This window comes from Schistocerca nitens, chromosome 8 (genome assembly GCF_023898315.1).
Source record: "Schistocerca nitens isolate TAMUIC-IGC-003100 chromosome 8, iqSchNite1.1, whole genome shotgun sequence".
Taxonomy (NCBI): domain Eukaryota; kingdom Metazoa; phylum Arthropoda; class Insecta; order Orthoptera; family Acrididae; genus Schistocerca; species Schistocerca nitens.
The window spans coordinates 236,218,692-236,236,846 of NC_064621.1; positions in this window are offsets into that span (position 1 = coordinate 236,218,692).

An 18,155-nucleotide genomic window follows, 5' to 3' on the forward strand; every position below is an offset into this window, starting at 1 on the left:
AACAAATCTAGCAGCTCGCCTCTGAATTGCTTCGTTGTCTTCCTTTAATCTGACGTGGTGCGGACCCCAAGCACTTGAGAAATACTCAAGAATAGGTCGCACTGGTGTTCTAAACGCGGTCTCCTGCGAAGAAGAACCACACTTTCCTAAAATTCTCCCAACAAACCAAAGACGACAATTCGCCTTCCCTGCAGCGATATTTACATGCTCGTTCCATTTCATATCGCTTTGGAACGTCACGTCTAGACATTTAATTAGCTTGTCTGTGTCAAGCGGCACACTACTAATGCTATATTCGAACATTATGGTTTTTTTTTTCTCACACATCTGCACTAACTTACATTTTCTAGATTTGGAGCTAGCTGCCATTCATCACACACACTAGGTTCAAAAATGGTTCAAATGGCTCTGAGCACTATGAGACTTAACAGCTGAGGTCATCAGTCCCCTAGAACTTAGAACTACTTAAACCTAACTAACCTAAGGACATCACACACATTCATGCCCGAGGCAGGATTCGAACCTGCGACCGTAGCGGTCACGCGGTTCCAAACTGAAGCGCCTAGAACCGCACGGCCACACCGGCCGGCTATACACCAACTAGGAATTTTGTTTAAGTCATCTTGTATCATCCTATAGTCACTCCACGACGACACCTTCTAATACACCGCAACAGCATCAGCAAACAGCCGCAAATTGCTGCTCACCCTGTCCGCCAGATATTTTATGTACACAGAAAATAGCAGCCGTCCGATTACACTTCACTGGGGCACTCCCGACGATACCCCTTGTCCACGACGGACCCGCGCCATCGAAGACAACGTACTGGATTCTGTTACTTAAGAAGTATTCGAGCGCCTCACGTATCTGGAAAGCTATAACGTATGCTCGTACTTTGTTAACAGTCTGCAGCGCGGCACTATGTCAAATGTGTTTCGGGAATCTTGGAATAAGGACTCTGCCTGTTACCCTTCTTTCATACATGATATAACATTAGTTGAGTTTCCCACGAACGATGCTTTCTAAAACCTTGTTGACTGGTGGGCAAAACTTTTCCGTCTCAAGGATGTTTATTACATTCGAAGTGAGAATATATTCAAGAATTCTGAAGCAAACAGATGTTAGGGATATTAGTCTGTAAATCTGCGGGTCTGTTATTTTACCCTTCTTATATACACAGCCAACTGCGCTTTCTTCCAGTCGCTTTGGACTTTGTGCTGGGTGAGAGATTCGCGAAAAATGTCAAGCTAAGTGAGGAGCCAATGGCGAGGCTGCTCTTTGTAAAACCGAATTGGGATTCTATCAAGTGTTGGCGGCTTATTTGCTTGCAAACTATGTCAGTTGTTTCTCTACACAAGCCATACATATTTCTAATTCCTACATATGAGATCCTGTGTGATGGTCAGACGACGGTGAGACGCCCGCTAAACCCGCAGGGCAGAGCAGGTGATTAGGATTGTGGAAAGAGCCAAATAAGGTGTCGGTCAGCTTTACTCAAAATTGTAATTTATATAATTTAATAACACCTTTCGAAAATCAGTGTGGGTTTAGGCCTCTTAGAGGTTGTCGGGACCAGATCTTTAGCTTACGGCAAATAATGGAGAAGTGTTATGAGAGGAACAGAGAATTGTAACTATGATTTATAGATTTAGAAAAGGCATGTTGAGAGGTGGCATGAGCCCCCTATCATATTTATATCTTACTCTGAGTAATTCGATTTTCCTCTCCAACTGCATGCGGTGAAAAGTTGCTATTCCTTCACACGCGGACTTTCCATGCATCGTCTCTCGTCACCCGGGTGGTCCAGTGACAAGCGGATTCTGCTGATCTTGAAAGGGTTAAGCCGACGGGTGTGATGGAGTCGAGTGGATGCTTTCCAGATGCCGACATTGTCATAAGAGCGGGGGCGACACGCCAACAGGGGCCTGACGGAGCGGCTGGCGATTCCGTTACTTCGCAGAAACTTAGTGAAAACACTTTCTGGCGCGCTACCAGCGAGGCATGGGAATGACTTGTTCCCAGGCAGTCTTGGTGGGCAAATTCCCGGTTTTCTGCAAAATCATAACTGTGATTGGCTTGCTCAGAAATTGGCGCCAAGTATCTTCATTGGTGGAATAGTAGTGCATCGGCAATAGAGTGGAATTTTCCGCCGGTTTTCGAGTTGCTGATTGGAACGTTTAACCACGGCCACTGTCGTGGGGGCGGGAATGTTCTGTGTTCGGCTTGTACTGGTGCTCTTGAGAGAGTCGGCTCTCGCCTTTCGGTCAGAGTAGGTTACAAGACTGAGCTCTCGCTGCTCTGGACAGCCTGCCTTCCGTTGGCTGTCTAATATACTTTCATTTAATTGTAACTGTTTGACGAAGTTGCTGATGTTTCGACTTCAACGTAACTTTCTGAGTACAGTTGGCAATTGAGCGTTCTGCGTACAAGCGGCCTATGTTGTCCGTCTTGATCAGTTTTGGCTGAAGTTGACTGTATCAGAGTGTAAGTAGGCTGTTTAGGTTTTTTTATTGGTAACGCCACCTCTGTAAGAAAATCACTGGCTGTGCTGTGTGCAGTCTGTGGCTGTTTTGCATTGTTGTAATACTCGCCATTGTAGTGTTAGGTAGCTGGCTGTGAACAGCGCGTAGCGTTGCGCAGTTGGAGGTGAGCCGCCAGCAGTGGTGGATGTGGGGAGAGAGATGGCGGAGTTTTGAAATTTTTCATGAACTGCTATATTTATATATGATGATATCAATGTAAATACATTGTTTGTTCTCTATTAATATCTTTCATTTGCTAACTATGCCTATCAGTAGTTAGTGCCTTCCGTAGTTTGAATCTTTTATTTAGCTGGGAGTAGTGGCGCTCGCTGTATTGCAGTAGTTCCAGTAACCAAGATTTTTTGTGAGGTAAGTGATTTGTGAAACGTATAGGTTAATGTTAGTCAGGGCCATTCTTATGTAGGGATTTTTGAAAGTCAGATTGCGTTGCGCTAAAAATATTGTGTGTCAGTTAAAGCACAGTCGTGTATAAATGTTCAAAGGGGACGTTTCAAGAGTTACGGTGTGACTTCGCTTGTTAAAATCACTCACTGTACCGTCAGTGATTGTGTAGCGAGCCTTCTTCGTCTCCCTCAGAGGTGTATTTGTGTTGCTAGGAAGTCTTTAGTCTGGAACAACCAGACCAGGAGAATTTGTTTTGGGCTATACTCGCGACATTATCATCACCACGACGGGACGTCGGAGCAACCAGCCATCGCCTCCGGTAAGCCAGATCGCGTCCTTGCAGTTAAGAAGACAGCTTGGTAATGTATGTCCGCAGCACCGGCAGATTAGGGAATTTAGCTATGTGACAATCAGAACTCAGCAGAGCGCGCCTGTTCCCGTCTTTTCTTACGTGGTTCTCTCTTGGATGTTCATTGACTGAGTTCTCACTACTGTAGCAGCAATTAATGTTGGGTTGGCTGGGTGTTTCTCTTAAGATTTGAGTTGCAAGGAATTGGCTCCACATACTACTGGGTCATAAACGTCACAAGCTAGTTTATGGACAACTTCACCTTCACAGCATTTATTTGAGTATCCAATTTGACGTATTGTAAATGTTTCATGTGTTTTGTTTATTATTTTGAGTTTAGTCATAATAAATCAAATTGTTATTTTTGACAGAACTTTCATTCTGTGTATCGGTAAAGCAACCCTTTCATTTCTCACTACGTTAATGGAACTTTCCTTTATCAAATTAATTTCTATCAAATTAAATTATAGCAGGTGCCAAACTCTTTTCTGCTCCACTTGCAGGGTGATTACAGTCAGTTCGCGTTTCTTCTTAATCCATGTGCAACAGCAAAAGTCGGAGTTAGAAAAGGGGGGGGCGGGGGCTTAGACCATCATTCCCATATAAAAATTGTAGAAGAATTTAGTGTTAAATACACTGTTAGCCCCGGCAGCTCTCATTTTTCAAGACCATATCTTTAGCTTACGGCAAATAATGGAGAAGTGTTACGAGTTGAACAAGGAATTCTATCTATGCTTTGTAGATCGAGAAAAGGCATATGACCGGGTTCCTAGGAGGAAGTTATTGTCTGTTCTATGAGATTATGGAATAGGAGGCAAACTTTTGCAAGCAATTAAAGGTCTTTACATAGATAGTCAGGCAGCAGTTAGAGTTGACGGTAAATTGAGTTCATGGTTCAGAGTAGTTTCAGGGGTAAGACAAGGTTTGCAACCTGTCTCCACTGTTGTTCATATCATTTATGGATTATATGTTGAAAACAATAGACTGGCTCGGTGAGATTAAGATATGTGAACACAAAATAAGCAGTCTCGCATATGCGGATGACTTAGTTGTGATGGCAGATTCGACTGAAAGTTTGGAAAGCAATATTTCAGAGCTAGATCAGAAATGTAAGGACTATGGTATGAAGATTAGCATCTCCAAAACGAAAGTAATGTCAGTGGGAAAGAGATATAAACGGATTGAGTGCCAAATAGGAGGAACAAAGCTAGAACAGGTGGATGGTTTCAAGTACTTAGGATGCATATTCTCACAGGATGGCAACATAGTGAAAGAACTGGAAGCGAGGTGTAGCAAAACTAATGCAGTGAGCGCTCAGCTACGATCTACTCTCTTCTGCAAGAAGGAAGTCAGTACCAAGACTAAGTTATCTGTGCACCGTTTAATCTTTCGACCAATTTTATTGTATGGGAGCGAATTGATTGATTGCATGGATTGAGGTTACCCTAGGATGGTTGCAGGTATTAGTAGATGGGAACAATGGCAGGAGGGTGTCCACAATGAGGAAATCAAAGAAAAAGTGGGAATGAACTCTATAGATGTAGCAGTCAGGGCGAACAGGCTTCGATGGTAGGGTCATGTTAAACGCATGGGAGAAGTAAGGTTACCCAAGAGACTCATGGGTTCAGCAGCAGAGGGTAGGAGGAGTCGGGGTAGACCAAGGAGAAGGTACCTGGATTCGGTTAAGAATGATTTTGAAGTAATAGGCTTAACATCAGAAGAGGCATCAATGTTAGCACTGAATAGGGGACCATGGAGGAATTTTATAAGGGGGACTATGCTCCGGACTGAACGCTGAAAGGCATAATCAGTCTTAAATGATGATGATGATGATGATGATGATGATGATGAACACCTTTAGACCACAACGGCACATAGCCGAACTGTGTTGGACAGTGACAACCGGTCAGGAAAGGACACTGCCTGAAATTACGTCAGTGGCCAGGGTAGATAACCAAAACACTAACGGCCACAAGGCAGAAAATTCCGCTGGTCCACTTGAATTGTAGTCAATCAATATAGTTAATTCCACCGCATGGCGGCTAAATTTCAGCAATACAAACACTCGGTGTTGGTGTTGCTCACAGGAAAACTTCCCCAACAGCGAACCACCAAAACGAACCACACAACGTAAATGGACGTGGCTTGGGTACTTGAAACACGACTTAACTTTGACGTCCTGAGTCGGTGAACCACGAAGCTCGTAGCGATCGGACACCTCCACACATGCTCCAACACTGCGCAGGGACCGCTAGCGGACCCAGCCGACTGCACTGCGCGGAAATAACTTCGCTGGTCCGCAGCAACCGACCGACTTCCTGAGAATGCCGACAACATCTAAAATCGTTGTCAGTGAATATAACGCCAACTACATACACAACCTGACAAGCACTTGCACGAAGACCTGAACGTTACACAACAGTAACTAAGCACGCACGAAGACAAATCGGGAGTCGATGCGCGCGCGCGCACACACACACACACACACACACACACACACACACACACACACAGCCGACTCATGAACGATCGGCGAGCCAAAACGCGTCGTCCAGTAGGACGACCGACCGACGATCCACCAAGATCGTGGCCCGGCTCAAGTGATGCGTGGCGGCAATGGTCGGGCGAGCCATGTCTACATCTACATCTACATCTACATCCATACTCCGCAAGCCACCTGACGGTGTGTGGCGGAGGGTACCATGAGTACCTCTACCGGTTCTCCCTTCTATTCCAGTCTCGTATTGTTCGCGGAAAGAAAGATTGTCGGTATGCCTCTGTGTGGGCTCTAATCTCTCTGATTTTGTCCTCATGGTCTCTTCGCGAGATATACGTAGGAGGCAGCAATATACTGCTTGACTCCTCGTTGAAGGTATGTTCTCGAAACTTTAACAAAAGCCCGTACCGAGCTACTGAGCGTCTCTCCTGCAGAGTCTTCCACTGGAGTTTATCTATCATCTCCGTAACGCTTTCGCGATTACTAAATGATCCTTTAACGAAGCGCGCTGCTCTCCGTTGGATCTTCTCTATCTCTTCTATCAACCCTATCAGGTACGGATCCCACACTGGTGAGGAGTATTCAAGAAGTGGGCGAACAAGCGTACTGTAACCTACTTCCTTTATTTTCGGATTGCATTTCCTTAGGATTCTTCCAATGAATCTCAGTCTGGCATCTGCTTTACCGACGATCAACTTTATATGATCATTCCATTTTAAATCACTCCTAATGCCCACTCTCGCAGACCTCACTGCTCCAACCCGACTGCACTAGTGCCGCATTGCAACTCCCCGACTCGCAGGTCCGGACTGCGCTTCAGACGCGTTCCCACTGACTGGCTGACCCGAACTCGCGATCCTAACCCGCTTACGACAGACTGGGAAGTAATAGCAGCCCAACAAAGATACTAAGAGAGGGGATATATCGCTACGCGCTGCTAGCGCCGCTCACGGTCAGGCAAAGCAGCAACTCAGTGACAGTAGTAATTTAACGTAGTGAGGTGGAAGTACGTTAAAAACAGGGTATAAAATACATCATGGCGGGAACACGAGCCACGCACGACTCAGACTGTATTCGTATGTTTGTACGGTTCTCCTGCGTGAATGATTACTTATAAGCAAAATTTAAAATTTCGTGCACTTCACAGTGGTTTGCATAGCATTTTGTCAGTCGTAGTTGAGGTAAAAGTGACAGATGCAAGTGGAATGCAATCATTTATACAATTGGTCGCAGGTACGGTGCTGGGTCAATGAGAATCATAAAACTACTCTGTTTCATTAAATTCATTCAGGCTGTTAGCGACTGCTTTCATGAAACTACCACGGATGAATGTTACACTTACGACAGGGATCGTGGTTTTCATTCATTCAGCCAGGCCGAAGCTCCAAGTCGACTAGAGAAATTCCCCGAAATCTCGTTGCCTCATCAGAATCCGACGGAGGATTCCAGCCGCCCTGCAGGCTTCGCATCCGCCGAGGAATTCGCTCCACCCGTGCTTCCATATCCGCTCCGGTGCCCCGAGCGCTGTCCTTATGCAAACCTCCCCCGTTTCTCCATTCCTTCAAGATAGCTGCTCAGCTATTCGGGCTGCATGTTGTGAAAACATAATTAAAAGCGTCTCGGCCAATTCCGGGAGAGGCGGCCGGGGCGGAATTTCTGCACTCCCTCTCTTTTTACTGCCCGCACGGGGAAAGGCAAGACGTGCGTTATTAAGAGGAATGACTTTCTGCGGTGCGCGGGGCGTCTCCGGCGCGACAGTTCGCGGCTGCGCCCCCGCGCGCGCCGGTGAGTCATTACACTATCTTACTTTTTTTCATCCGGCTGCAGCTCCTGCCCCGCGGGCTTCGACGCCTGAGCGACCGCTCCGTCGCGGCGCTAGGAATAAATCTGAGGCCCGGTGCCACTGTTGCAGCAGCAACAAAGGAGAGCTCGCATTAGCGGGGCGCGTGCCATTGTTTGCCGGCGCCAAATTAATTTAGAAACCCCTGCCGTCCACCCCTCTCGGACGCCAGAACGCTGCTGCTACCCCACGCGAGACGGAAAAAAAAAACCGACCGTACCATAGTGCTCCCCAGCCCAGTTTTTTTTAACGGGGCGTCGTACGTCCCCCTGCCCGATGTCCCGGGGGTGAGATTCGGGCTCAGCTGCGGAGTGGAAAAGACAAGGGGTGGAAAAAAACTCTTTAGTAATTAACCGGAGCAGTTACTGCGGACGCTTCGATGTGGGGTGGACTCCGCGGACGAGATGCGAAGGAGGGAGCGAAAAAAATCTTCCTCTGCAGTTTCAAAGAGGCTCCTCTTTTTTCTAGCTCCCCTTTCTTATTTCGCCTTCCCTGACGCCGGCGGTGCACAACCCCCTCCTGAGCAATCTTACATTGCCAGCCACCTTACCACTCAGGGCGTCCGCACCACCCCCGCCCTTTCTGCCTCGTCACGATAACAAAGGGAAAAGTTCCGGCCGTCGCTTCTTTCCCCCTTTTTTTCATCTGGCTGCAATATTTATGTCGGAAGTTCTTCTCTTCCCTTTTTTATGAATACTAACGAGCTCGGGGCTACCGGGCTGGACGAGGGGTGGAAAGGGGGTGGTGGGGTGGGGTGGAAGGGGTGAGCTATCTGCGGCCACACCCAGCTGGCGTCATCACGCCCGAGGTGTCCAGATGGCCTCCCTTAGATTCGTCACTGTCAGGTCGAACTTGCACGTAGGTTGCCTACACCCGAGCCAAAACTGCCGAGATAATAGGACGGGCCAAGGAATCTCGGTCATAATCTGAATTTTCGGTAGACTAGGTAAGAAAAGAAGTCTGCATGTAATTTCAAAGCATGGAAAGCAAACCAGCGGGCACCAGAACTATCGCTAGCGCAACACTTAGTTCTTTCTAGAGTTCAACTTCAGAGCAACATTTAACGTCGCTGGTGGCAACTGCGTTTTGCATCGTAGGGGTCTGTTAATCATCGACAGTTCAAACGTACGGCGAATGATTGACCCTTTGGGAAAATGGTAACAAGGGACTGACTGGTAAGGGAACCAGGTGCGTTCGGTGTGTATACCTGGAGGCCACATTCAACAGCCGGCCGGGGTGGCCGAGCGGTTCTAGGCGCTACAGTCTGAAGGCGCGCGACCGCTACGGTCGTAGGTTCGAATACTGCCGCGGGCATGGATGTGTGTGATGTCCTTAGGTTAGTTAGGTTTAAGTAGTTCTAAAGTTCTAGGGGACTGATGACCTTAGGAGTTAAGTCCCATAGTGCTCAGAGCCATTTGAACCATTAGAACCATTTTAGCCACATTCAACACGCTGAAGAGGCTATCCCAACAGCCACTGAGGGAACAGGCTGCAAGCAACTACAGATCGTGGCGCACGTTAGAACAAATGATGCGTGCCGTTTGGGTTCCGAAGCCATACGTGGGTGATTCCAGCATCTTACAGAGAAGACTGAGAAGACCAGTTTTGTGCATGGAGTTTCAGCAAAGCTCACAATTGTCCCCAGAACTGATCGTGGCCTTCCGGTTCTGTGTCGAGTGGAAGGACTGAGCCAGAGACTTCGGACGTTCTGCAACAAGCTAGGGTGCAACTTGTAATATTTCTGGCTTAGTCAGCCATCACATTAGGCTCCAAGAAGCTGTTCCCAGATCAGTGGAGATGCAAGAAGTATATAGATGACGAAATGTGGTGTGAGGTACCTGTGACAGATGTTAGATTCGGTACCATTTCCGTGAGAAAGACCGCCTGCATAATGCTACTGCTCTGTAATTGGCTGCTGTGTTCGGAGCAAGGGCGCCAAAACGTTAAAGTATAGTTATTATTATTAGTTAAACTACTCATTGGAATGACTTCACTTTTTAATATAAATATCTCTCAACAGCTGACTACCACTTAGTCATTTTAGAATTATTAAAAACAATTTAAATCAAAAACAAAAGTCTGACGAAATTGGAGACGAAGCGCTTCGGAAGCGTTCGAGTCACGCCTTTTCTGGTATGGCGCGCGAAGTGTTTCAGGCTGTTCGTCACTCTGGATTAGGCAGTCGAGAAGAACAGACATGTTGTCTATCGTAGGATGTGTTTGCCACTATTCAGTATTAAAAGATTCACTCCGGTAGTCATGAGGCACAGACACGTCCACAAATAGTGTAAAGATACATTTTCGTCAACACTGTGTTTGATCATGTACTTTTCTGTATCAGAAGGTGTTGTGTTAAGGTCATGTAGTCTTCTCGTGTAGCTATATTAAAATACGCGAGTGGCATCCCAAAGAAATGATACATTATTTCAGAACAGAACCTCGCTAAAAGTCAGTTTCAGCCTCAAGATACAGAACCTACGACCTGCGTGCTGTTTTCTGCGCTGGGGACATCAACTTGAAGACAGCAGGTTAGTGAACTGTAACAGAACCTTCGTATTCCACACAGTGCAGTGGAAACAACTAGGCGCCTCATGTTTGCTGCATGCACAGAACAAATGTGCTCAGTGGCACGTCATCTGCAGTAATGCAGAGAAGGTAAAGCAGGATGATCGTTATTAACACCAACAGTCATTCATTCTTTCTTTCTTGCCGTAAACTTCTTAGACTTACGCCGTAGGGTTGAGGACTGTAGGGTCCTCCTAAATGGGTTAGGTGTGCACTACATGTCAGAAGCTGCTGCTCAGGAAGTTGATTGTCTGTGGGGTGCACACAAGTTTTTTTTTTTTAATTAGACGACTCTCCATCCAGTCCGCATAAAGAAAGCTGTAGCAAACCCAGAAGTATCAGTGTAAGATCGAAAGAAATTCCTTCCACAGCTGAGAGTATCAAAATGCTAATGGTTAACTGCCGAAGCATTCGCAACAAAGTGACAGAGTTTGAAGCGTTTCTGAAAAGCAGTGAAGTTCACATAATACCAGGTACAGAAAGTTCGTTGAAACTTGAATTGATAGCAGTGAGATTTTTGGAGAGAATTTAAAACTCAAGTGCGCATCGAAAGGATAGGCAAACTGGAAATGGAGGTGCCGTAGTTGTCGCAGTAGACAAGAAACTCAAGTCGGCCGAGGTAGAAATTGAGGCTACATGTGAGACTGTTTGGACAAGTCAGTATAAGGGGTGGGCATAAAATATAATTGGACCCTTCCGTAGCCAAACAGAACGATCGTCTGATGTAACGGAAAACTTTTCAGAAAACATCAGTTCAATTGTACATAAGTTCCCCAACCACACTGTAATCATCGGTGGAGACTTAAATCGTCCGATACTCAATTGAGAAAATTACAGACTTGTTAGTGGTGGGCGTGATGAGAGATCCTGTGAAATATTAATAAATGCCTTCTCTGAAAACTACCTAGAACACATAGTTCGAAACTCCACTCATGATGAAAATTTATTGCATCTAATGACAACGAACAGACCTGACCTCTTTACGATCTCTGCCTCCAAACTGGTATCAGTGACCATGACGCGGTTGTGACAGCAACGGTTACCAAAGTACAAAGAACTACTAAAACAAACTGAAAGATATATATTTCAGTAAACTAGATAAAAAAATCAGTAGTGTCATATCTCAATGAGGAACTTGAAACTTTCAGCACAGGGCAGGAGCATGCAGACGAACTGTGGCTCAAGTTTAAAAAAATAGTTGACCACGCATTGGATAGATATGTACCCAGTAAAACATTCCATAATGGGAAGGAACCTCCATGGTGTACAGTCACTTTAAAGAAACTTCTAAAGAAAAAGAGACTACTTCATAACAGGTGTAAAACAAAGTGTAGGGCTATAGATAGAGATACTTAATGAAACGCATTGGGCTATCAAAAGAGCAATGTGTGATGCCTTCAATGACTACTGTAGCAGAATACTGTCAAGTGACCTTCCACAAAATCCAAGGAAATTCCGGTCGTATGTAAAAGCTGTTAGGGTCACCAAATTTAGAGTCCAGTTACTGGCGAATAAGCGAGGAACTGCAATTGACAGTAGCAAAGCAAAAAGCTGAAATGCTTAACTCCATTTTCAAATATTTCTTTACAAAGGAAAACCCAAGAGAACCGCCCCAGTTTAATCCTCGTGCCACTGAAAAGACGAATTATATAAGTATTAGTGTCAGTGGTAAGAAACCGCTGAAATAGTTAAAATTGAACAAAACTTCAGGACCCGATGGAATCTCTATTAGATTCTACATTAAATTTGCGGCTGAGTTAACCCCTCTTCTAACTGTAATCTGTCGTATATCCATCGAATAAAAACCATACTATGTTTTTGGAAAAAAGCACGTGTCACATTCGTCTGCAAGAAGGGTAGTAGAAGTGAATCTGAGCTGAAACATAATGAGGCACCTCGAACAGAGTGATCTCTTCCATGCCAAGCAGCATGGATTCCGAAAGCATCGATCATGTGAAACCCAACTCGCACTTTCCACACTTGGCATTCTGAAAGCTTTGGATCAAGGCAGTCAGGTAGATACAGTATTTCTTGATTTCCGAAAAGCATTTGATTCAGTGCTGCACCTACGCTTATTGTGAAAAGTTCAATGTTGACGGATATCAAGTGAAATTTCTGAGTGGACTGAGGGATTTTTTGTGCGTAGGTGACGCAGCATGTTATCTTGGATGGAGGGTCATAATCAGATGTAGATGTAGAAGTAACTTCGGCTGTACCCCAGGGAGAGTGTTAGGACCCTTGCTGTTCATGTTGTATACTAATGACCTTGTTGTATATTAATGGCCTTGTGGACAATATTAACAGCAGCCTCAGATTTTTTGGAGTTATCTACACTCCTGGAAATGGAAAAAAGAACACATTGACACCGGTGTGTCAGACCCACCATACTTGCTCCGGACACTGCGAGAGGGCTGTACAAGCAATGATCACACGCACGGCACAGCGGACACACCAGGAACCGCGGTGTTGGCCGTCGAATGGCGCTAGCTGCGCAGCATTTGTGCACCGCCGCCGTCAGTGTCAGCCAGTTTGCCGTGGCATACGGAGCTCCATCGCAGTCTTTAACACTGGTAGCATGCCGCGACAGCGTGGACGTGAACCGTATGTGCAGTTGACGGACTTTGAGCGAGGGCGTATAGTGGGCATGCGGGAGGCCGGGTGGACGTACCGCCGAATTGCTCAACACGTGGGGCGTGAGGTCTCCACAGTACATCGATGTTGTCGCCAGTGGTCGGCGGAAGGTGCACGTGCCCGTCGACCTGGGACCGGACCGCAGCGACGCACGGATGCACGCCAAGACCGTAGGATCCTACGAAGTGCCGTAGGGGACCGCACCGCCACTTCCCAGCAAATTAGGGACACTGTTGCTCCTGGGGTATCGGCGAGGACCATTCGCAACCGTCTCCATGAAGCTGGGCTACGGTCCCGCACACCGTTAGGCCGTCTTCCGCTCACGCCCCAACATCGTGCAGCCCGACTCCAGTGGTGTCGCGACAGGCGTGAATGGAGGGACGAATGGAGACGTGTCGTCTTCAGCGATGAGAGTCGCTTCTGCCTTGGTGTCAATGATGGTCGTATGCGTGTTTGGCGCCGTGCAGGTGAGCGCCACAATCAGGACTGCATACGACCGAGGCACACAGGGCCAACACCCGGCATCATGGTGTGGGGAGCGATCTCCTACACTGGCCGTACACCACTGGTGATCGTCGAGGGGACACTGAATAGTGCACGGTACATCCAAACCGTCATCGAACCCATCGTTCTACCATTCCTAGACCGGCAAGGGAACTTGCTGTTCCAACAGGACAATGCACGTCCGCATGTATCCCGTGCCACCCAACGTGCTCTAGAAGGTGTAAGTCAACTACCCTGGCCAGCAAGATCTCCGGATCTGTCCCCCATTGAGCATGTTTTGGGACTGGATGAAGCGTCGTCTCACGCGGTCTGCACGTCCAGCACGAACGCTGGTCCAACTGAGGCGCCAGGTGGAAATGGCATGGCAAGCCGTTCCACAGGACTACATCCAGCATCTCTACGATCGTCTCCATGGGAGAATAGCAGCCTGCATTGCTGCGAAAGGTGGATATACACTGTACTAGTGCCGACATTGTGCATGCTCTGTTGCCTGTGTCTATGTGCCTGTGGTTCTGTCAGTGTGATCATGTGATGTATCTGACCCCAGGAATGTGTCAATAAAGTTTCCCCTTCCTGGGACAATGAATTCACGGTGTTCTTATTTCAATTTCCAGGAGTGTATAATGAAGAACTGAAAACCTGCATAAATATTCAGTCAGATCCTGATAAGATTTCAAAGTGGTGCAAAGATTTGCAACTTGCTTTAAATGTTCAGAAATGTAAAATTGTGCACTTTACAAAACGAAAAACCGTAGTAACCTATGAATGTAACTTCAGTAAGTCACAGTTGGAATCGGCCAACTCATACAAATGCATGGGTGTAACACTTTGTAGGGGTATGGAATGGAATGATCACATAGGCTCATTTGTGGATAAAGCAGGTTACAGACTTCGGTTTGTTGGTAGAATACTGGGAAAGTGCAATCAGCCTACAAATTAGACTGCTTAGAAATCACGCGTGCAACCCATTCTAGGATATTGCTCAAGTGTGTGGGCCCTGTGTGGAGTACATGTCAAACAGGACTAATGGGGGATATTGAATATATACAGAGAAGGGCAGCACGAATGGTCACAAGTTTGTTTGATCCGTGGGAGAGTGTCACAGAGATACAGAAGAAACTGAACTGGCAGATTCTTGTAGACAGTAGACGTAAACTATCCCGAGAAAGTATGTTAGCAAACTTTCAAGAATCGGTTTTAAATGATGACAACAGGAATTCACTAGAACCCATTACGTATCGCTCACATAGGGATCGTGAGGATAAGATTAGAATAACTACAGCACGCACAGTCATCCAGACAATCATTACTCCCGCGCTCCATACGTGAATGGAACGAGAATAAACCCAAATAAGTGGTACAATGGGACTTAGCCTCTGCCATCCACTTCAAACTGGTTTGCAGAGCATAGATGTAGATGTAGTTAATGTTAATATTCCTGATATCACACAATAGATTTCTTTTCAGTAAATACATCATCAGTCACATTTTTAGTGATGTGGAATCCTTATTTCGTTGTGCATACATATTTATAGAAAGGAAAAACTTTGAAAATAGTAAATAAACGAGATATTAGGTGGCGGAGGGGGATGGTATCGAGGGGGCTGAGGGGTGTAAAAGCTCAGGCGTCGAGTGAATCCAGCCGTGGACATTGCGGCGGACAAATTACCACAGTCGATGTATTAAAAAGAGGAAGAAATAGTGAAAATTTCCCTTTCTTGAAATCTATCCTCGAAATACTGATAGCAGCACGTCTTGCAGTTATCTGCAGTACATACTTGGCTGCGATGTCCACCATCTTGGTCAGGCTGGATGAAGGTATAAATGAGGTAACCCTAAGCTATATCTTAAGGATAATGCATTTTATTTGGGAAGTCTCCACAGCACAGAAGCTGCTAAAACTTTTTCATATCACATCGCTCATCGAATTTCGTGTAGCATCTGTCTGTCACGACTTTCGAATTTTTAGTCTTGTCTGCACTTTTTTCGGCATTTGCATTGGTACGAACAGGACATAGTTACTGCAGCTCTCATGAATTAAGCATTATATGCCTAGTATATATATACTCGCGTTGTTCGAGATCCAATGACTGTTAGCAGAATATGGAATCGGTGGGTTCAGGGGGGTAATACGGAACGCCGTGCTGGATCCCAACGGCCTCGTATCACTAGCAGTCGAGATGACAGGCATCTTATCCGCATGGCTGTAACGGATGGTGTGGCCACGTCCCGATCCCTGAGACAACAGATGGGGACGTTTGCAAGACAACAACCATATGCACGAACAGTTCGACGACGTTTGCAGCAGCATTGACTATCAGCTCGGAGACCACGGCTGCGGTTACCCTTGACTCTGCATCACAGACAGGAGCGCCTGCGATGGTGTACTCAACGACGAACCTGGGTGCACGAATGGCAAAACGTCACTTTTTCGAATGAATCCAGATTCTGTTTACAGCATCATGATGGTCGCATCCGTATTTGGCGACATCGCGGTGAACGCACATTGGAAGCGTGTATTCGTCATCGCCGTACTGGCGTATCATCCGGCGTGATGGTATGGGGTGCCATTGCTTACACGTCTCGGTCACCTCTTGTTCGTATTGACGGCACTTTGAACAGTGGACGTTACATTTCAGATGTGTTACGACCCGTGGCTCTACCCTTCATTCGATCCCTGCGAAAACCTACATTTCAGCAGGATAATGCACGACCGCATGTTGCAGGTCCTGTACGGGCCTTTCTGGATACAGAAAATGTTCCACTCCTACCCTGGCCAGCACATTCTCCAGATCTCTCACCAACTGAAAACGTCTGGTCGATGGTGGCTGAGCAACTGACTCGTCACAATACGCCAGTCACTACTCTTCATGAACTGTGGTATCATGTTGAAGCTGCATGGGCAGCTGTGCCTGTACACGCCACCCAAGCTCTGTTTGACTCAATGGCCAGGCGTATCAAGGTCGTTATTACGGCCTGAGGTGGTTGTTCTGGGTACTGATTTCTCAGGATCTATGCACCCAAATTGCGTGAAAATGTAATCACATGTCAGTTGTAGTATAATATATTTGTCCAATGAATACCCGTTTATCATCTGCATTTCTTCTTGGTGTAGTAATTTTAATGGCCAGTAGTGTATATAAGTGTGGTGCATGGCCCTCTTGGACATAGCGAGTTATGTATTACTTTGTGAACTATTTTTTTTTTTTTGCGTTACTAGCTGAGTAGCCAGCGGTGCCCAGGTATGCATTTATTCCAACTTTGTGATAGTCCATCTCTTGCTTCCCTCCCTCTCTATGTAGTTCCTCCAATCCTAACTCTCTGTCCATCTGGTCCTGCCCCTCTCTCTGTTTATTTCATTCTGCCTCCTGCCTCTGCCCTGCCCATCTGTTCCTATGGCTTCTGTCCATCGGTTCTTTCCCCCTCTGATCATATCCTCCTCCCATCCTCTAAGTCCATCTCCTCCTTCCCTCTCTTTCTGTCTATCTCCTCCTCATCCCTCTCTCTGTCCACCTCACACTTCCCCTCTCTCTTTCATCTTCTGCCCCTCCGCTGACCTCCGCCGACCATCACATCCCCCCCTCTCTCTGTCCACCTCCTCGACACCCTCTTCCTGTACATCTCCTTCTACCCCTCCCTCTGTCTATCTCCTTCCTCCCCCACCCTCTACCCACATGCTCCTCCCCTCTGTCCATCTGCTCTTTCCGATTCTGCCTATCTCTTCTCTGCTCCCTCTAACTCCATCCCCTCCTCCCCTCTCTCTTTTTCCACCCTCCCCTACCGCCTCTTTCTGTCCAGCCCTTCTGCCCCTCTCTCTGTCTAACTCCTTCTTCCCCATCCATCCATCTCCTCGACCCTCTCTCTCTGTCTATCTACTCTATCCCACACTCCCTGTTCATCTCCTCCTGCCCCCTCTCTGTCCATCTGCTTCTCCCCCCTCTTTCTGTTCATCTGCCGATTTTTCTCTCTCTGTCCATCTCCCCCCATGTTAATCTGCTTTTCCCCCTCCATCTGCTCCTTCCCCCTCTATCCATCAGCACCTCTGCCCCTCTATGCCCATCTCCTCCTCCTCTCCCTCTTCGTCCTTCTGCTCCTCTTTCTCTCTCTGTCCGAATTTTTGCTCTCCCTGTATTTACACTGGTGAGCCAAACTTTAGGAGAAAAGTAACTTTCGCATGATGTGTCACTGCCAAGTAACATAGCTCGATGAAACTTGGACCATACGTAAGACAGCTACAGCATAGTAACGAAGGTAACTAAAAGAGATACGCATTGAGACAAACAGAAATAACACTTTAATTCAAATAGAATAATCACACTGATGTCATTGCGACTTATGCTGATTACAAGAAGTGCTCAATACTGTGTGTGATCACGGCAGACGGCAATGTGTGCTTTGAAAAGTGCTCCCTTGCTAGCCACAAAGGAGGAGTTCTTATGGTGGTGGGTGATCGCCTATGCTTGTGGATACGTTGCAGTACGCTGACCCCTTCCCCCCTCCCAACGCGCCTAACGCAAGTTGGATGCGATTTCAGTCAGGGAATGGGCAGATCAGTCCATTCGCCAATTATCGTCCCATTCCAAGAACTCCTCCACCAACGCAGTTCGACGCGGTCGCGCTTTGTCATCCATAAAAATGAAGTCAGGGCCAAATGCAACACCGAAAAAACGCACATGTGACAGGAGTACTACACCACAATAACGTTCACCGATGAATGTACCGTCTTCAAAGATATGAAGGTCAGTACGCCCATGCAACATTATGCATTCCCTTACCATAATAGCTGGACCAGTAGAACAGTGTTCCTGGGTGCATGAAGTGTTCCCATCTCTCATCATGTGA